Below are 19443 nucleotides of genomic sequence, written 5' to 3' on the forward strand. Positions count from 1 at the left end.
CTGGAAAAATAATTCGCAATTATGAATAGTTGCTGCTGAACTAGGACTCGGGTTTGGTTCAGCACCCAATGGAAGATCACATACTGCTCTCACTTCAATTTTAGGGGATCTGATGCCTTCTTTTATTTATTTATTTATTTATTTATTTATTTATTAAATTGATGCCTTCTTCTGACTTCCATGTGTAACAAGCATCCAGAAAGTACACACTGTTCCCAAGTTCACATAAAATGTTCAAGCAGAGACCATGCTTGACAGCAAACCAGATAGGCTACAGATCTTTTCTCTTCTCCGTTTGTTTCCCCAGGTACATCTCCCAGTCACATCCAAGTTCTACAGAACACCCGTGGGTACCTTTCCTGTACTCCCTGCTCCTATCTCCTGTGGATCCCACAGATCTTCCCCTTCTAATTTCTACCCCAACTTGTTGTTTCATCCAGAACCAAACACCAGCAGACATGCATTGCTAATCCAAGAACTGCTCCTGCCAGGGCAACAAGTGGGCAGATATTATGTCCACACCTCTCCTTCTGTTCTCCAGATACAACCCCCAAACTCTTATGCCAGTTCTGTAGCAGGAAACCTGCTGCTGTCTCCCTTTCCTCTCTGACCCCATCCCCAGTTGATCACAAAGATCTTCTCCTCCAACTCATACCATTATCCCATCCCTCAACAACAGCTGACATTCCCTGCAAACATACTAGCTGAACAGGAAAGGGAAGCAGATTAGCTAACTAAAGACCTTCAAACTTCTTCCTCTCCTTCAAACCCACTTTCCTAGTCTCATTCCTATCTATGCAGTAGATAATGGGCTTCAATCTTCCTTTTCTGTGTGCTGACACCTGTAGGTCCTATAGACTTTCCCCTCTTAAACGTCGTCTCTCCATTTGTTGCTTCATATGAGCCTACAACTAGGAAGCACCCCCCAATAAGCCACAGTTCACTTTGGCTAAGAAAGTGTGAAAGCTGGAAATTTTCCCTTTACTTTGTTCTTTAGGTCTAACCCTCAAGTCCCATACCCACTGCTATAACAGAACTTCTGGGCTTATCTCTTTTCACTGCCTCCCCCCATTCAAAGGAGGTGAAATAAGCAGACCATGTTTTGCTCTCTTCTTCTTTCTCCTGTGAATGCCTTCAGACCCTAGTCTTTCTCTATTTCTAAGTGTAAGCTCCAAATATACAGAAACACATTTTATCTAAAATCCCTAGTGACTACAGCCATCAGCTTCAACGAACATTTCCTAACAGGCAACATACAGATATCATACGTTCCAAAAATCAATAAAGAAAATAAAACCCAGGGGAAGAAACACCCACCAAACAAAGTCAAACCCATAAATCAGCATCTATATCTCCTGTCATCCTAATCACGGATTCTTTTATTCCAGTATAAGAACACAATAAGACTCAGAGGAATATGACTACATAAGAGTTCAGCTATCCTCCAAAACAGCAGGCCCTGAATATCCCAATATACTTCAAGCACAAGACAATGACCTGAAAACCACCCATATGAAGATAGAGGTCCTTAAAGAGAAAACTAACATATCCCTTGAAGAAATCCAGTAAAATGCAAAGAGATAGTAGAAAGGAAATATAAAATACTGTTAAAGACCTGAAAAGGGAAATAGGATCAATAGAGAAGCCCCAAATTGAGGATGTACTTGAAATGAAAAATTAAAGAATTCAGATAAGAAGTACAGAGTCAAGCTTCACAAACAGAACACAAGAGATAGAAAAATCTCAAATATTGAAGACACAAAAGCAGAAATGGTAATTTAAAAAAAATATTAAACCTCAATGTTTCCTGAAAAAAATCCAGGAAATCAGACTCTATGAAAAGATAAAACCTATGAATAATAGGGATAGAGGAAGGATAAGAATTCTAGTTCAAAGGCTGAGAAATTATTTTTAACAAAATTCTAGAAGAAAATCTCCATAACTTAAAGGAGAAGCCGATAAAGGAACAAGAAGCATACAAAACACCAAATAGATTGGGCCAGAAAAAAAATTATCCTTGACACTAATAATAATAAAGAAAAAAATGAATATTAAAGATGCAAAGGAAAAAATCGAGTAACATAGGAAGGCAGACATACTAGAATTATATGCGCCTTCTCAAAGGAGACTCTAAAATCAGAAGGGCCTGAACAGATGTGCTTAACACTCTAAGAGACCAGATGCCAGTCCAGACCACTATACATACATAGAAAAACATCCAATTGCCTAAGCCTAACTGCTAACCCTAAACCCTAACACCCCTAACCCTAACTCCTAACCCTAACTGACTGGTGAGAAGTCTGGCTATAACTGAAGGTGTAGAAGCAAGGTCTGCTGATACCTAGAGCTCTGAAAAAAGGTATCCTGACTGTTAGAGTCAGGCCTTGCCTACAGCTGTGAAGGGAAAGTGCACTGGATACCTACAGCTATGAGGAGAAAAGGTATCCTTGTGGAGGTCCAAATCCACCTGAAGGTCAGAGTTTGAGGTTGTTAAAGTTATTACCAGGTGTGGTTCCACACTCTGACCTAAGATGTGGTTGTCTTGTGTTTTGGACTATAAGAGGGCCCACACAGGTAAATCTATTTCCCCCTTGAGGAAAGGGAGAGAATTCAAACATACTTCTCCTTTTGAATTAAGAGGTTGACTTAGGGAATGACTGCCTTTAAGGTACTTAGTATAGGGTGGATTCACTGCCTGAATAACAGAATGTTTTTCTCAATAATCATGGACTTGATGGCTCAAAGTATTGAAGCAAGGAACTGATTTATTTGTCCTATGCATCACGTTAAAGCAGTCTTTTGTCTTCTTCCCCCTGTTGTATCAGGGTATAAAAGTATATGAAAAATTAAATGCAGGCCGACTTACAGTATTCACTGGAACTCCCACTCTATCTATGCTTCAGCTTCATTCTTCTCACTGTGTCTTCATTCTCTTTACTTATTTTTCGATTCCCCATGCCCCTAACCTGGTAAGTGGTATACTTGTCAAAGATGGTCCCTGATACATACTGACAATTATAAAGTCCAGCTATACCCAATGCTGTGTACCAGTGGTAGAGGTTCTTCATGCAGGATATACTGCTCCTCTCCAAGAAAGGCATAACATATGGGCCCTGTTTCATTCTGTTAAGAGAGCTTCAAAGCAGAGATGTCTATTGCTGTTCTGCTCTACTTTTCTAAGGGAGTTTGCTAGCAGAGGTTTCCAATGCTTCTCTGTTCCACCACACTAGGGAGTTTTCTAATACAGAGGTGAATTTCTCAGCTTCAGCCCAAATTGTTACTTCTCTGCTTCACTGGAGTTAATGGGAAACTCTTGCTGAAATGTTTCAGTCTCTGGTGAAGCATTGCTACTTCTGCCCTGTTTTTTTAAGAGAGTTTGCCAGCAGAGGTGATCAAAGCTTCTCTGTTAGAATCCAACAGTTTCTTATCACTCCAGTGAAAGTTCTTCACCCAAAACTCATTCAAGAAATTTATTTGGAAGGGAAGAATCCAGGAGAGGGGCTGCCTCTGCTAGGACAGAAATGAAAAGATGCCAAGTGAACGGGAACAGAACTTATATAGGACTCATAGGGACAGAATTTTCCCAGGGAGAAGATTCTCAGGGTGGGAATTGGTTCGATGTTCATCTCTAATCTTGAACAATGCAGAGATTGGCTGAATTGCATGCTCAGGGGTTGGTAGATCTCCAGTTTAGGGATTAGCTGGTTTTGTGCTCAGTTGATCAAGAATAGAGTGTGTATCTTTGGCTTTTGTTTCAGAGTCAAAGTGTGTTATTTTACTTACCCCTTAAAAATCTTTTGAGACTGGTTTCAGGGTCAGGTGTTTCTTTCATTGGCTCTGGATTCAGGAACAAAGTATGTTTCTTTGTCTTGATTTTGGAGTCAGGATATATTTCTTTGAATTCAGTTTCAGAGTCAAAATTATGTACTTCACTGGCTCTAGTTTCAGGGTCAGGATGTGTTTCTTTGGCTGGCCCATTTACCCTATACAAAGAGCTTCATATACTCATTTTTACCATGAGTTTCTAAATAAAAATCATATAAAAAGGGCATAATGCTTGAAAAGATTGTTAACACTGCAAATTTATTTCTATAGAAGAAATACTCTTGTGTTATAGGCAGAGGATTCTTGTTCATTCCTGTCTCCCTAGACTGTAATAATCACATAGAATATCTATTAATTAAAACACTGCTTGGCCTATTAGCTCAGAATTTTTTTTTTTTTTTTTTTTTTTGGTTTTTTGAGACAGGGTTTCTCTGTGGCTTTGGAGCCGGTACTAGAACTACCACTTGTAGACCAGGCTGGACTCGAACTCACAGATATCCACCTGCCTCTGCCTCCCAAGTGCAAGGATTAAAGGTGTACACCACCACGGCCCAGCTAGCTCAGGATTCTTATTAACTAACTCTGACATCTTTAATTAACCCGTTCCTATTATTTTGTATTTTACCACAAGACTTGTGATTTTCCAGTAAGTTTCCAGGGTATTGCTTTCTTCAGCAGATACATGGAGTCTGACTACACTTTCTTTTCTCCTCTGTCTCTGTGTGGAATTTCTGTCTTGCTCTATTCTGCCCTGCCATAGACACTGTTGTTTTTTTTTTTTTTTAAAAATGCTGCCAGATCCCCACGGCAGTAGGCAGCAGAAATGCTATAGGTCCCAAATGGTGGTAGCGGGCCATGTGGTGGCAGGCAGCTGGCTCTGGGAGCAGCCAGTCCCAGGCAGAAATGGCTGCCGGTCCTGAGGTGGTGGAAGGCAGTGGGCCCTGGAGCAGCCAGTCCCAGGCAGAGACAGCTGCTGGTCTCAGAGCAGTGGTGGCTGGCCATATGGCAGCAGGCAGTGGGCCCCAGGCAGAGAGACACATGGCAGGCGGGCAGGCAGAAGACAGAAACATGGATAGACAAGACATGCAGGGTGAGGTAGAATGTTTATTCAGGAGGTTATGGAGGAGGAAGGGTGAAGGGGGGACAGAGAGAGAGGGAGAGAGGCAGAAAGAGATAGAGAGAGAGAGAGAGAGAGAAGGGGGGAAGCAGAGAAGTGGGAAGAGAGGCAGAAGCGAAGCTGCCTCTCCAAGAGCAAGATGGAAAAGAGAACAAGCTCAGGCATGAAGCTGAAAATCAGCCTGCATCAGCAGATGGGGAGGGGAGTGGGTGTGGCTTGTCTCTTAAAGGGACCAAAACCATAACAGACACAAAGCAGCTTCTTTATTAAACAATGTTAACAAAATACATTCACAGAATACAGAGGGGAATCCCAAATCACTGTGTAGCTGATTATAAGAGTTTTGGCTAAAGATCTTACCAAATACTTTATAATAAGAAGTCCTCAGTATCTTTTTCAGGTACTCAATATCTACTATAATATACAAAGATTTTAACAGATTGTTGCATACAAAAAGTTTTGCTCTTATATAAAGTATAAAATTTGATCACACTGAAAACATTTATAGGATTATTCTGCAATATGAATTTTCTTATGATTTAGATTATTCATACATGCAAATGCTTTACCACACTGATTACATTCATAGAGTTTATGTCCAGTGTGTGATCTTTCATGCATTTAGAGTACTGTGAAGTGAAAAGGCTTTACCACACTCATTACATTCATAGGGTTTCTCTCCAGAAAGTGTTAGTTCATGTCTTTGAAGATGACTGTGATAAACAAAGAATTAACACATTAATTACAGTCATAATGTTTCTCTATGGTATGGGTTTCTTTTATGTTTTCGGAGACTACCATGACATGTAAAGGCTGATTACATTCAACACTGATTACATTCAAAGGGTTTCTCTCCAGTATGGGTTTTTTTTTATGTCTTTGGGGACTACTGTGATGAGCAAAGGCTCTACCACTCTGGTTACATTCATAGGGCTTCACTCCAGTATGGCTTCATTTATGCCTTTGATGATCTGTGGCATGCAAAGGCTTTACCACAGTGATTACATTTATATGGTTTCTCTCCAGTATGGCTTCTTTTATGTCTTCGTAGATTACTGTGACGTGCAAAGGCTTTACCACAGTGATTACATTCATAGGGTTTCTCTCCAGTATGGCTCCTTTCATGACTTTGTAGATAACTGTGGCATGCAAAGGCTTTACCACAGTGATTACATTCATAGGGTTTCTCTCCAGTATGGGTTCTTTCATGAATTTGTAGATAACTGTGGCGTGCAAAGGCTTTACCACACTGATTACATTCATAGGGTTTCTCTCCAGTATGGCTCCTTTCATGACTTTGTAGATAACTGTGGCGTGCAAAGGCTTTACCACACTGATTGCATTCATAGGGTTTCTCTCCAGTATGGCTTCTTTCATGCATTTGTAGATGACTATATTGTGCAAAGGCTTTACCACAGTGATTACATTCATAGGGTTTCTGTCCAGTATGGGTTCTTTCATGAACTTGTAGATAACTGTGGCATGCAAAGGCTTTACCACAGTGATTACATTCATAGGGTTTCTCTCCAGTATGTGTTCTTTCATGAACTTGTAGACGACTGTGTTTTGCAAAGGCTTTACCACACTGATTACATTCATATGGTTTCTTTCCAGTATGGCTTCTTTTATGAGTTAGGAGATTACTGTGACGAGCAAAGGCTTTAGCACAGTGATTACATTCATAGGGTTTCTCTCCAGTATGGGTTCTTTCATGAATTTTTAGATGAGTGTGATGAGCAAAGGCTTTACCACAATGATTACATTCATAGGGTTTCTTTCCAGTATGGCTTCTTTCATGAATTTTTAAATAGTGTGATGAGCAAATGCTCTACCACACTGATTACATTCATGTCGTTTCTCTCCAGTGTATGTTCTTTTATGCATTTGAAGAGGATTGTGTTGTGAAAAGGCTTTACCACACTCATTTTCTTCATAGGGTTTCAATCTAGTATGTGTTTTCTCAAGCCTGTGAAGATGACTGTCACATGCGAAGGCTTTAACACATTCAGTATATCCAGAAGTTTTCTCTCTACTTTGACTTCTTTCATGCCTACAATGATAATGGTACATGTGAAAGCATTACTACATTTAATACATTGTTTAATTTTTTTATCTGTATAAATTAATTTTACAATTTAGTCCTATTTTAAAGAGGAATTATATGTTAAGGTTTTATCACCATGTTAACAGTCTTGTTTTTCCCCTTCATTAAAGCTTGCTTTTCATCTTTAAAGAAAACTGATAACAGCCTTTATTACATGGTTCACATTTACAGAATCTTTTTTTTCCTGTATGAGAATTATCATGTATTTGAAGAGAACTGAAAAACTCAGAGCTTCCCCACTCTTATTGTATTAATAAAGATTTCAATACTGTGTGTGATACTATATTTTCTAATGAACTAGGACAAACAGAAGTATTTACACAGTCCTGGTTCTCATGGTACTTTTCTGAAATGTGAGCTTATCGATAGATTAACAATAAGAGTAGAAAATCAATTACTTGTATACTTGTACTCAAATTCAACAAGTATACTCAGCATGGTGTAGGCTACATTTCTTCTGTCTATTCGGAGAGAAAGAGAGGTATGTTATACCTTTTCCGATCCCTATGCTCACGTGGTTTGTGTCCAGAGTAACATATGATATACCTACTCAAGGTAGAATAACAAATATAAGGTTTTCACATTAACTTCACAGTTTGACTTTATGTCCTCATAGACTTGTGGTATCTGGATTAAGGTCTCTCCACAACAGCTACCCGTTGATTTGTGACTCTAACTGCCCCCTCATTAAACTTAACAAGTATATGGGTTAAACTACTCTCTCTATGGACTATTAGTGTAATAGAGAGTTTTGCAGATATACTTATCACATTTTCAACATGTATATCTTTTATAATATGAATAATATGAAATAAATGGATTGGCAATTTTTCAGTATAGCTCTCATTGTACTATGAATCAAATGGTAACATAGGTTAAGACATTGTTTCCTTGACTTCTTTCTTAAAAGAATGACTTGCCCAGTAATCTTGTCTACTTCCAATATGCAGGGGGCTAATTATATGTTTTCATTTGGTTTTACCTACTTATGTAGTTTCACTGGGATTATGAATTATAGGCTCAATGTCCTTTATTTAAGGCTAGAAATTAATTATGAGTGAGGACATCCCATGTTCATCTTTTTGGGAAATAGGGGGTGGTGTGGGATGGGGGAAAGGGAGATGGGATAGAAAAGTTAGAAGGGGAGGATGGGGAGAGCTTGGGGGAATGGGATGGTTGGGATAAAGGAAGGGTGAATATCGGAGCAGGGAATCTTAATTCCGGGAGCCATTTTAGGGTTGGCAAGAGTCTTGACCCTAGAGGGGTTCCTAGGGGTCCAGAGAGAAGTCCTCAGCTTGGTCCTTGGGCAGCTGAGGAGAGAAAGCCTGAAATGGCCTGATCCTACAGCCATACTAATGAATATCTTGTATATCACCATAGAACTTTCATCTGGTAATGGATGGAGATAGAGATAGAGACCCACATTAGAGCACTGGACTGAGCTCCCAAGATCCAAATGAGGAGCAGAAGGAGGGAGAACATGAGCAAGGAAGTCAGGACCACGAAGGGTGCACCTACCCACTGAGATGGTGGGGCTGATATAACGGGAGCTCTCCAAGGCCAGCTGGATTGGGACTGAAAAAGCATGAGATAAAGCCGGACTCTCCGAACATGATGGACAATGAGGGCTGCTGAGAAGCCAAGGACAATGGTACTGGGTTTTGATCCTACCGCATGTACTGATTTTGTGGGAGCCTAGCCTGTTTGGATGCTCACCTTCCTAGACCTAAATGGAGGGGGAAGGACATTGAAATTCCCACAGGGAAGGGAACACTGACTGCTCTTCAGATTGAAGAGGTAGGGGGAGGGGAGTGGGAGGAGGGCAGTGAGAGGAGGGGAGTGAAAGGAGGGGGAGGGAAAAGGGACACAGGGAGGACGTGGAAATTTTTTAGTAAAAAAAAAAGAATGACTTGCAAGTGCAGTTCACCTATCTGAAATCAAGGTATACGATTTTGTAAGTATTTAATAATCATTGAGGCACTTTATTATTTACACTGTTGCTTTACTTTATAACATATAGGATACATTACAAATTCTTCAGAGATACATTTGTATCAGGTTATACATGAAAATTACCTTTCATGTCTTCTAGAACTTTGACAATGTTCTTCAATATTATGATCTTTCCAACTGTATCCTAAAAATATAGTGCCAGAAAAAATGTATGTTATATTAAAAATTGTAAAAAAGTTTAGTTTGCATTTGAAGCAAACCTTACAACCATGCCTGATTTATTTACCCCATTCTTTTATCTCAATAATATTACAAAAGAGTATCACTAACCAATGAATACTTGTCTCCTTATTTGAAACATGAAAGATAATTAAGTCTTACCTATACTAGTGAGGTTCCTGTAGATCTCCCCCATCACATCTTTGTAGAGATTCTTCTGGGAAGGATCCAGCAAAGCCCATTCTTCCAAAGTGAAGTTGATATGCACGTCATCATAGGTCACTGCATTCTAAAATATCCCATACATGTGTACAACAGAAAGCATGAGTTTGACAACACTTTTAATATATACTTCGTTGACAGTATAATCATTTAATTCTGGTGCTCTCCATACTTATTCCATGACATAGACATCATAATTTAATCAATGAGTCACTTTAGAAGCAAACTGAATAGGAGGTTCACCTCTGTCATATCTAAATCCTTTGAATGGCTCACCTTGCAAGAGAAATGGCTACTAACCAAAAATAAAAGATATGTAAACAGATCAACAGTACAGAGTTAAGATAATAGAAATTGTACGAATGGTTATGTCCTAACTACAAAAAAGAAAAGATGAAAAAAGCTGGATGCGTTGAATCATGCCTCTTATCCTTGCACTCAGAAGGTAGAGGCATGTATTTCTCTATCTGCATCTGAGTTGAATATAAGCCTAGTCCATGCCATCACTTCTAGGAAATTTAGAAATACATATTAAATACCTGTTTCACATAAAAAATGATAAAACAAACATTAAAGATAGAAATAACTCATAGATTTTTGCTGAAGTTTCAACAAAGCGTTATGCATTTACTTCAACTCTTTATTCATCAACCAGAAACATGAAGTGCCCCAATTTAAACTGCAACATAAATAAGCTTTTACTAAAAGGCCCGGTATGTATAAAAAGTTACAAATGGACAAATGAAAACAATAGCAATTAATATGCTGATGACAAATAATCAACACAGAGCAGGAAAGATGGTTCAACAGTACAGAGTCCTCCTGGTCTTGCATATAGGTGGGCTCATGGGGGATCATAACTGTCCATTATTCCAAGTTCAGGGTTTCTAGTACCATGTTTTGATCAATATAAGAACCAGGTACTCACATGGTGCATATCCATGCATACAGGTTAAACACTCTTTTTAAAATAAAAATTCAAGACAAACAAACACAGGCAGGAAAAAGGGTATGCACCTGCAATCCAATGACTAAGAAGGCACAGGCAGTATTAATGTCATGAATACATGCCATCCTGAGAAACATAATGATACACACTCTGTAAAATTTTAAAATTCAAGACATGGGTGAAAAAAAAAAGACATGGGTGAAACTCAGTACAACAGCATATGCTTGATAGGAACAAAACCATCATACAACAATATAAAAACAAAAAAGCCAGGAATGCTGGCCCACCTTTAATCGCAGCACTTGGAAGTCAGAGCCAGAGGATCTCTGAGTTTGGAGCCATCATTGTATATATAGAGAGCTATTTTCAAGATAGCTAGGGATACACAGAGAAACCTTGTCTTCAAAAATAAACAAACAAAACTGAAAAGAGTACGCTACCAAACCACCTTACCACTAGACAGCAGTTAATTCTACTGAATCTTATGTGGTTTAGTGATAGAGTTCATAATGGTGGGGAAGTTATGACAGCAAAAGAAAAAAGCTGACTGTTTAGTTTCAACCACAACACAATAGGCACAAAGAACAGGAAATAGGTTGAGGCTATAGAAACTCATATTGTGGGATTCCCCTCTGTATGCTGTGATTATCACTGGTTAATAAAGGAAATACTTTTGGCCTGTAGCAGAGCTATAGGATCTTAGAGATCTTAGAGAGCTTGGAAAGGAATTCTAGACACTAAAAAATGAAGCTTAGCTGCATTTATTTCCCCAGATGGGCTTTGCTTACTGATGACATGCTGTGGCTCTTTAAGAGAGGTTTTCCTGATTTAGAGGTAGAAATCAAAACAAAATCAATAATAAAAAAGCTGCGCCATTTTGAAATGACAGCATTCTGGGCCATATTGCCAGCACAAACTCTTACTCTTTCTGGAAGACAAGTTATGGGGTCTAACTAACCAAGGAGTCCAACAATGACCACAATAACTCAGACATCTAGAGACCCTTCATCAACACAAACCAAAGAAGGGAAACACACAAACTCTACGACTAAAAAAAAAATGACCGGAGTTAACAACCACTGGTCATTAATATCACTTAATGTCAATGGACTCAACTCACCTATAAAAAGGCACAGGCTAAGAGATTGGTTAAGAAAACGGGATCCAACATTCTGCTGTTTACAAGAAACACACCTCAACCACAAAGACAGGCACCTACTCAGAGTAAAGGGTTGGGAAAAGGCCTATCAAGCAAATGGACCTAAGAAACAAGCAGGTGTGGCCATACTAATCTCTAACAAAGTTGACTTCAAACTTAAATCAATCAGAAGAGATGGAGAGGGGCATTTTATATTCATAACAGGAACAGTTCATCAGGAGGAAGTCTCAATCCTGAACATCTATGCCCCTAACATAAAAGCACCCACGTACATAAAAGAAACATTGCTAAAATTCAAGGCAGCCATCAAACCGCACACACTAATAGTAGGAGACTTCAACACTCCTCTATCACCCATGGACAGGTCAATCAGCCAGAAACCTAACGGAGAAATAAGAGAATTAATGGAGGTAATGAAGCAAATGGACTTAACAGACATCTATAGAACATTCCACCCAAATAGGAAAGAATATACCTCCTTCTCTGCAGCAGAGGAAATTAAGAGAATCATTAGATCTTACTACAAAAGCCTGTATGCCACTAAACTGGAAAATGTAAAAGAAATGGACACTTTTTTAGATAAATACCATTTACCAAAATTAAACGAGGACCAGGTGAACAACATAACAGACCTGTCAGTCGCGAAGACTTAGAAGCTGTAATCAAAAACCTCCCTACCAAAAAAAGCCCTGGGCCAGATGGTTTCAATGTGGAATTCTACCAGAACTTCCAAGAAGACCTAATACCTATACTCCTCAACGTATTCCACAATATAGAACAGAAGGGTCATTACCAAATTCCTTTTATGAAGCTACAGTTACTGTGATACCAAAACCACACAAAGACTCAACCAGGAAAAAGAATTACAGGCCGATCTCACTCATGAATATCGATGCAAAAATCCTCAACAAAATACTGGCAAACCGAATCCAAGAACACATCCGAAAAATTATCCATTATGATCAAGTAGGCTTCATTCCTGAGATGCAGGGCTGGTTCAACATACAAAAATCTATCAGTGTAATCCAGCATATAAATAAACTGAAAGAAAAAAAACCATATGATCATTTCATTAGATGCTGGAAAAGTATTTGACAAAATTCAATATCCATTTATGTTAAAAGTCTTGGAGAGATTAGGGATACAAGGGTCATACCTAAATATAATAAAAGCTATATACAGCAAGCCGACAGCTAACGTCAAATTAAACAGAGAGAAACTCAAAGCCATCCCGCTTAACTCAGGAACACGACAAGGCTGTCCACTTTCGCCATACCTCTTCAATATAGTGCTGGAAGTTCTAGCAATAGCAATAAGACAACATAATGGGATCAAGGGGATTCGAATTGGAAAGGAAGAAGTTAAACTTTCGTTATTCGCAGATGATATGATAGTGTACATAAGCGACCCCCAAAACTCCACCAAAGAACTTTTACAGCTGATAAACAGCTTTAGTAATGTGGCAGGATACAAGATCAACTCCAAAAAATCAGTCGCCCTCTTATACACAAAGGATAAGGAAGCAGAGAGGGAAATCAGAGAAGCTTCTCCATTCACGATAGCCACAAACAGCATAAAATATCTTGGGGTAAATCTAACCAAGGAAGTGAAAGATCTATTTGACAAGAACTTTAAGGCATTGAAGAAAGAAATTGAAGAGGATACCAAAAAATGGATGGACATCTCTTGCTCTTGGATTGGGAGGATCAACATAGTAAAAATGGCAATTCTACCAAAGGCAATTTATAGATTCAATGCAATCCCCATCAAGATCCCATCAAAATTCTTCACAGATCTGGAGAGGACAATAATCAACTTTATATGGAAAAACAAAAAACCCAGGATAGCCAAAACAATCCTATACAATAAAGGATCTTCTGGAGGCATTACCATCCCTGACTTCAAACTCTATTGCAGAGCTACAGTAATGAAAACAGGGTGGTACTGGCATAAAAACAGAGAAGTCGACCAATGGAATCGTATAGAAGACCCGGATTTTATCCCACAAACCTATGAACACCTCATTTTCGATAAAGAAGCTAAAAGTATACAATGGAAGAAAGAAAGCATCTTCAACAAATGGTGCTGGCACAACTGGATGTCAACCTGTAGAAGAATGAAAATCGACCCATATCTATCACCGTGCACAAAACTCAAGTCCAAATGGATTAAATACCTCAATATCAGCCCGAAAACACTGAACCTGATAGAAGAGAAAGTGGGAAATACCCTACAACAGATGGGCACAGGTGATCGCTTCTTAGGTATAACCCCAGAAGCACAGACATTAAGGGCAACATTGAATAAATGGGACCTACTAAAACTGAGAAGCTTCTGTAAAGCAAAGGACACTGTCACTAAGACACAAAGGCAACCTACTGACTGGGAGAAGATCTTCACCAACCCCACAACAGACAAAGGTCTGATCTCCAAAATATATAGAGAACTCAAGAAACTAGACATTAAAAGGCTAATTAACCCAATTAAAAAATGGGGCACTGAACTGAACAGAGAATTCTCAAAAGAAGAAGTTCAAATGGCCAAAAGACACTTAAGGTCCTGCTCAATTTCCTTAGCAATCAGGGAAATGCAAATCAAAACAACTTTGAGATATCATCTTACACCTGTCAGAATGGCTAAAATAAAAAACTCCAATGATAGCCTTTGCTGGAGAGGCTGTGGAGGAAGGGGTACCCTCATCCATTGCTGGTGGGAATGCAATCTTGTGCAACCACTGTGGAAGTCAGTGTTTCGGTTTCTCAGGAAATTCGGGATCAACCTACCCCTGGACCCAGCAATACCACTCTTGGGAATTTACCCAAGAGATGCTCTATCACATGTCAAAAGCATTTGTTCAACTATGTTCATAGCAGTATTATTTGTGATAGCCGGAACCTGGAAACAACCTAGATGCCCTTCAATGGAAGAATGGATGAAGAAAGTATGGAATATATACACACTAGAGTACTATGCTGCGGTAAAAAACAATGACTTCTCTAATTTTGCATGCAAATGGATGGAAATAGAAAACACTATCCTGAGTGAGTTATCCCAGACACAAAAAGATGAACATGGGATGTACTCACTCATAATTGGTTTCTAGCCATAAATTGGGGTCACGGAGTCTACAATAGGTGAACCTAAAGAAGCTGAGTAAGAAGGTGAACCCAAGGAAAAACATATAGTTATCCGCTTGGATAAGGGAAGTAGACAAAATTGCCGGGGATAAAAGTGGGATCTTAGGGGTGGGGTGGGATGGGGGTAAGGGGAGATGGGGAGAGAAAAGGTAGAAGGGAAGGAGGGGGGGTCATGGGGAAACAGGAGGATCGGGATAAAGGAAGGTTGGATAGGGGAGCACGGAACCACAATTCTTAGATATGGGACCCACTTTAGGGTGGGCAGGAGAATTGACATTAGAGGGGCTCCCAGGTGCCCAAGCTGAGGTCCCCAGTTAGTTCCTTGGGCAGCTGAGGATAGGGAACCTGAAATGACCCTATCCTAGAGCAATACTGATGAATATCTTGCATATCATCCTAGAACTTTCATCTGGCGACGGATGGAGATAGAGACAGAGACCCACACTGGAGCACTGGACTGAGCTCCCAAGGTCCCAATGAGGAGCAGAAGGAGGGAGAACATGAGCAAAGAAGTCGGGACCACTAGGGGTGCACCCACCCACTAAGACAGTGGAGCTGATCTACTGGGAGCTCACGAAGGCCAGCTGGACTGCTACCAAAAAAGCATGGAATAAAACTGGACTCTCTGAACATGGCGAACAATGAGGGCTGATGAGACACCAAAGACAATGGCACTTGGTTTTGATCCTACGCAATCTGCTGGTTTGGTGGGAGCCTAGCCAGTTTGGATGTTCACCTTCCTAGATATGGACGGAGGGGGGAGGACCTAGGACTTACCACAGGACAGGGAACCCTGACTGCTCTTTGGACTGGAGAGGGAGGGGGAGAGAAGTGGGGGGAAGTACTTAAAGAAGGAGATACTGGAGGTCACTCATTAGCTGGTCTATTCTTCCTTCTCACAGACCAGTCAAGGCCCGGTCCTGAAGGAGTTGCAGGACTGTCTATCCAGCACTGGGTGACAGAGGCAGCATTAGGTGTTTAAAGGAATTTTCAGTTACATAGCATGAGGCAACAGGATTATAAGCTCATAGTCTCCCACACCAGTATGGCAGAGCCTCCCCTTCCCCCAGGGAATCCACACTCAACAAAGCTCAGGGGCCAAGGGCCACTACCCAGGTCACCAGACTAATTAACAGACCATGTCTCACTTATGGTCCACTCCTTTCCAAGCAGCTCTGACAGCTCAGCCAACCTGTTCTTCTTGGTCTGGGGACAGTGGTTCCTAAATTCACCATGGCCTGGTTTTGTGGTCCTCCTTACATCTCCCTTCAGCAAAACAAGAGAATCCTGGAAAGAACCTGTAAGCTACCTCCTACTGATGCTCCTGATTGCCAAGTAGAGTCCTTCATTAGCTAGAACCACCCAGCTGGGCTTCAAGACACTAGAAGTTACCATACTGTGTGAACAGAAATCAAATGTCTCAGAGAGCAAAAACCCTCCAGGTTTGGCCTTCCACACTAGGGTGAGACAAGACCCTAATCTTGGAAATTTGTAGTTTAGTACAATCCCTCATTCCCCCAGAGCACTGTCTGTTCCTCCTCCAAGGCACATGGTCCTACGTGTACACATTCCATTACACAATCAAGGTCAACAGTAGCCAACCCTTTACTTCATAGCTGTGAGGTCATGCAACCAAACACAGGACACATTCAAACAGTAACTGTTAAACAAAAAGAGGCCATGGATTAGAACATGATAAAGGTTCCATGGAAACAGTTGGAAGCAAGAGAGAGATAGTGAAAATAATGTAATTATGATATCAAAAAATATGGTTAAAAAGTTGAAACAAGCTTTATGGTCATGTGCTCCAGAGACTAGGGATCTGTATTAGAGCACACCAAGTACATCTCACATCATTTTTCTCAGGGTATAGTCATGTTAGGCAGGACCACACCATTTTATCCAGTTCTTCTAGTTTGCTTGAACTAATGTTGAAAGACCCCCGGTGAGGGGAGACTCTCACTCAAGTCTCGGGATAACAGGACCCCCACCAAAACTCAAGCGAGACCATCCTTGCTGCAATCAATCACACAAGGCTTTAATCCATGACATGAGATGAAACGAGAACCTGTGCACCTGGGCCAAGACTCACAACCCAAGCAGAGAAAGAGTTCGACCCCGAGTGACCGCGAGAAGTGATTTTTAAGGGAAGAAACCACAGCCCAGTTAACTGGAATTGGCGGGGAGTGTCACAGAAAATTCCGAAAACACCAGTGAAGAACACAAAGGGGCAACTCCCTGCCTCCCAGGACCACTCCCAAGGTCATAATCAGCTAGTTCTTAAAACACAGCACAATGGGGGAAACTCCCTGTTTCTCAAGATTATTCTCAAGATTACAGCCCAACTTTAACTTCAGCTAGTTCCTGAAACACAGTCACCAAACTGGCTAATGCTAGATTCCTGATTATTCTCTTCCTGGTTAGATTTTTGGCTAATTTTTTTTCTGCTTGGGGGAGGGGGGTAGGACACATGGATTTATCCAGGGCTTTCTTTGGGGATACCTGGAGTTATCCAGGTCTTTCACTGTAATCGGAATTTATACCGATTCTTGAAGGCATGGTCTGTGGGGTGTCACTACTCATTGCTAATGTCCACTAATGTCACAGCAGAAAAGCTTTCACCCTCTTTATTGCCCATCCTTTTCTTTTGTGACTATGCTTGCTTTACAGTTGGTCAGTGAACTAAATTCTTACACAGGTCCTACTTCAGTTATAAATTCACAATAAAATATGGAGAAGTTGGAGGATACTCTTTCACTAATCTATTTCTCCTTCCTACAGACCAGTCAAGCTCCAGCTTATAAGGAGTTGCAGGATTGTCTTTCCAGCACTGGGTAGCAAAAGCAGGATTAGGTGTTCAAAGCAATTTTCAGTTACATAGTGTGAGGGAAGCCTGAGCTACAGGAGATATTAATATAAACCAGCTGTTCTCAGTCTTCCTAATGTTGTGATCCTTTAAAACAGTTTAGCATTGGAGTGTTACTTATACAGGAAATACTGTTTATAAGCTCCACAGAATTAACTCCTGAGGGATCCTAAACCTAAATAGTAAATGTTCAAGGTGCAGAACTTCCGGGACAGAAGTTCTTTGTGACTTTGGCAAATCTATGTTTCATTGCGACAATACAAGCACTAAGGGAGCCCGCATTTCAAAGGGAAGTCAGCAGCAATGGTATTTCAAAGCACAGTCCCATTCCCAAATCTCTAACAGGCGCAGTAAGGATAGTGAAGTTACTCAGAGGCTGACAGCCACTCGGAAATTTCAAAGAACATGCAGAATCACGTGGAATCGCGAAGACCCTGCTGGGGCATGCAGGACCAGCAGGACCTGTCAGAAACAGGATGAACTCTACATCTGGTCAATGGCTCCCACATGGCTGGAGGAGGATACAGCACACTGTCTCCAAGGCTCAACTAGCCGCCTCTCCCGGTCTGAGAATAGCCCCAAGCTCACCACATCATGGTTTTCCAACTTGCCCATGCTCCTTGCTCAGCTTCCTGCACTCACAGCAGAGCACACAAAACCACTGAGGCGGACTCGTCCTCAAAGTCCAGCTTGAAAATGGCTGAGGCTGCCGCAGCCTAGGCTGCCGCCACCTTGGCCCCCTCTGCCTATGCCTCCTCAGGAAGAATCTTGCAAAACTTCTGACTTGCAGGACACCTGGCGGGCCTGATTGGCTAGTGAGGCCTGAGTGACAAGAGCACCTCCCATAGAGTCCTACTCTACTTAAAGACACAGCTCAGCAGGGTGGTAACAGCGGAGGTGCAGGCCTCTAATTCCAGCACGTGGGGGCAGAGGTAGGTGAATCTCTTTGATTTCTAGACCAGCCTGGTCTACAAAAGCTATTTACAAGAAAGCTGGAAAGATACAGAGAAATCCTATCTTGCAAGACAATAGATAGAAGATAGATAGATAGATAGATAGATAGATAGATAGATAGATAGATATATCTACAAGAGCTAGCTAGTTCCAGGACAGGTTAGAAAGGTGCAGAGAAACCCTGTCTCTAAAAACTAAAAGTAAAAAAAAAAAATTAAATAAAAAATTAAAGAGAGAAAGAAAAAAAGAAAGAAATCTACAAATGCTAGTTCCAGGAAAAACTCCAAAGCTACAGAGAAATCCTGTCTTGAAAAAAAAATTAATAAATAAACTAATTAAATAAAAATTTAAAAAATAAAAATTAAAGACACAGCTCCAGTGTGGGTCTCTGTCTCTATCTCCATCCATCACCAGATGAAGGTTCTATGGTGGTATGCAAGATATTTGTCATTATTGCTATAGGATAGGATCATTTCAGGTTGCCTATCCTCAGCTGCCCAAGGGACTAACTGGGGACATCACCATGGGCTCCTGGGAGCCACTCTAGGGTCAAGTCTCTTGCCAACCCTAAAGTGGCTCCCTTAACTAAGAATTGTGGTTCCGTGCTCCCCTGTCCAAACTTCCTTTATCCCAATCCTCCAGTTTCCCCTAGTTCCCCCCCCCCCTTCCTTCTTTTCTAACTTTTTTCTCCCCGTCTCCCCTTACCCCCATCCCACACCACCCCCAAGATCCCAATTTTCTCCCCGGCAATTTTGTCTACTTCCCATAGCCAAGAGGATAACGATATGTTTTTCCTTGGGTTCACCTTCTTATTTAGTTTCTTTAGGTTCACCAATTGTAGTCTGAGCTCCCAAGGTCCCAATGAGGAGCAGAAGGAGGGAGAAGATGAGCAAGGAAGTCAGGACCAGGAAGGGCGCACCCACCCACTGAGAAGACGG

General features: G+C 40.8%; 1 pseudogene; it reads right to left on the reverse strand.

Moving 5' to 3' along the window:
- Nucleotides 1–5765: 5765 nt before the first annotated feature.
- On the reverse strand, nucleotides 5766–18206 carry LOC142837154 (uncharacterized; annotated as a pseudogene).
- Nucleotides 18207–19443: the final 1237 nt, after the last annotated feature.

Source organism: Microtus pennsylvanicus, chromosome 17 (genome assembly GCF_037038515.1).
Source record: "Microtus pennsylvanicus isolate mMicPen1 chromosome 17, mMicPen1.hap1, whole genome shotgun sequence".
Taxonomy (NCBI): Eukaryota; Metazoa; Chordata; class Mammalia; order Rodentia; family Cricetidae; genus Microtus; species Microtus pennsylvanicus.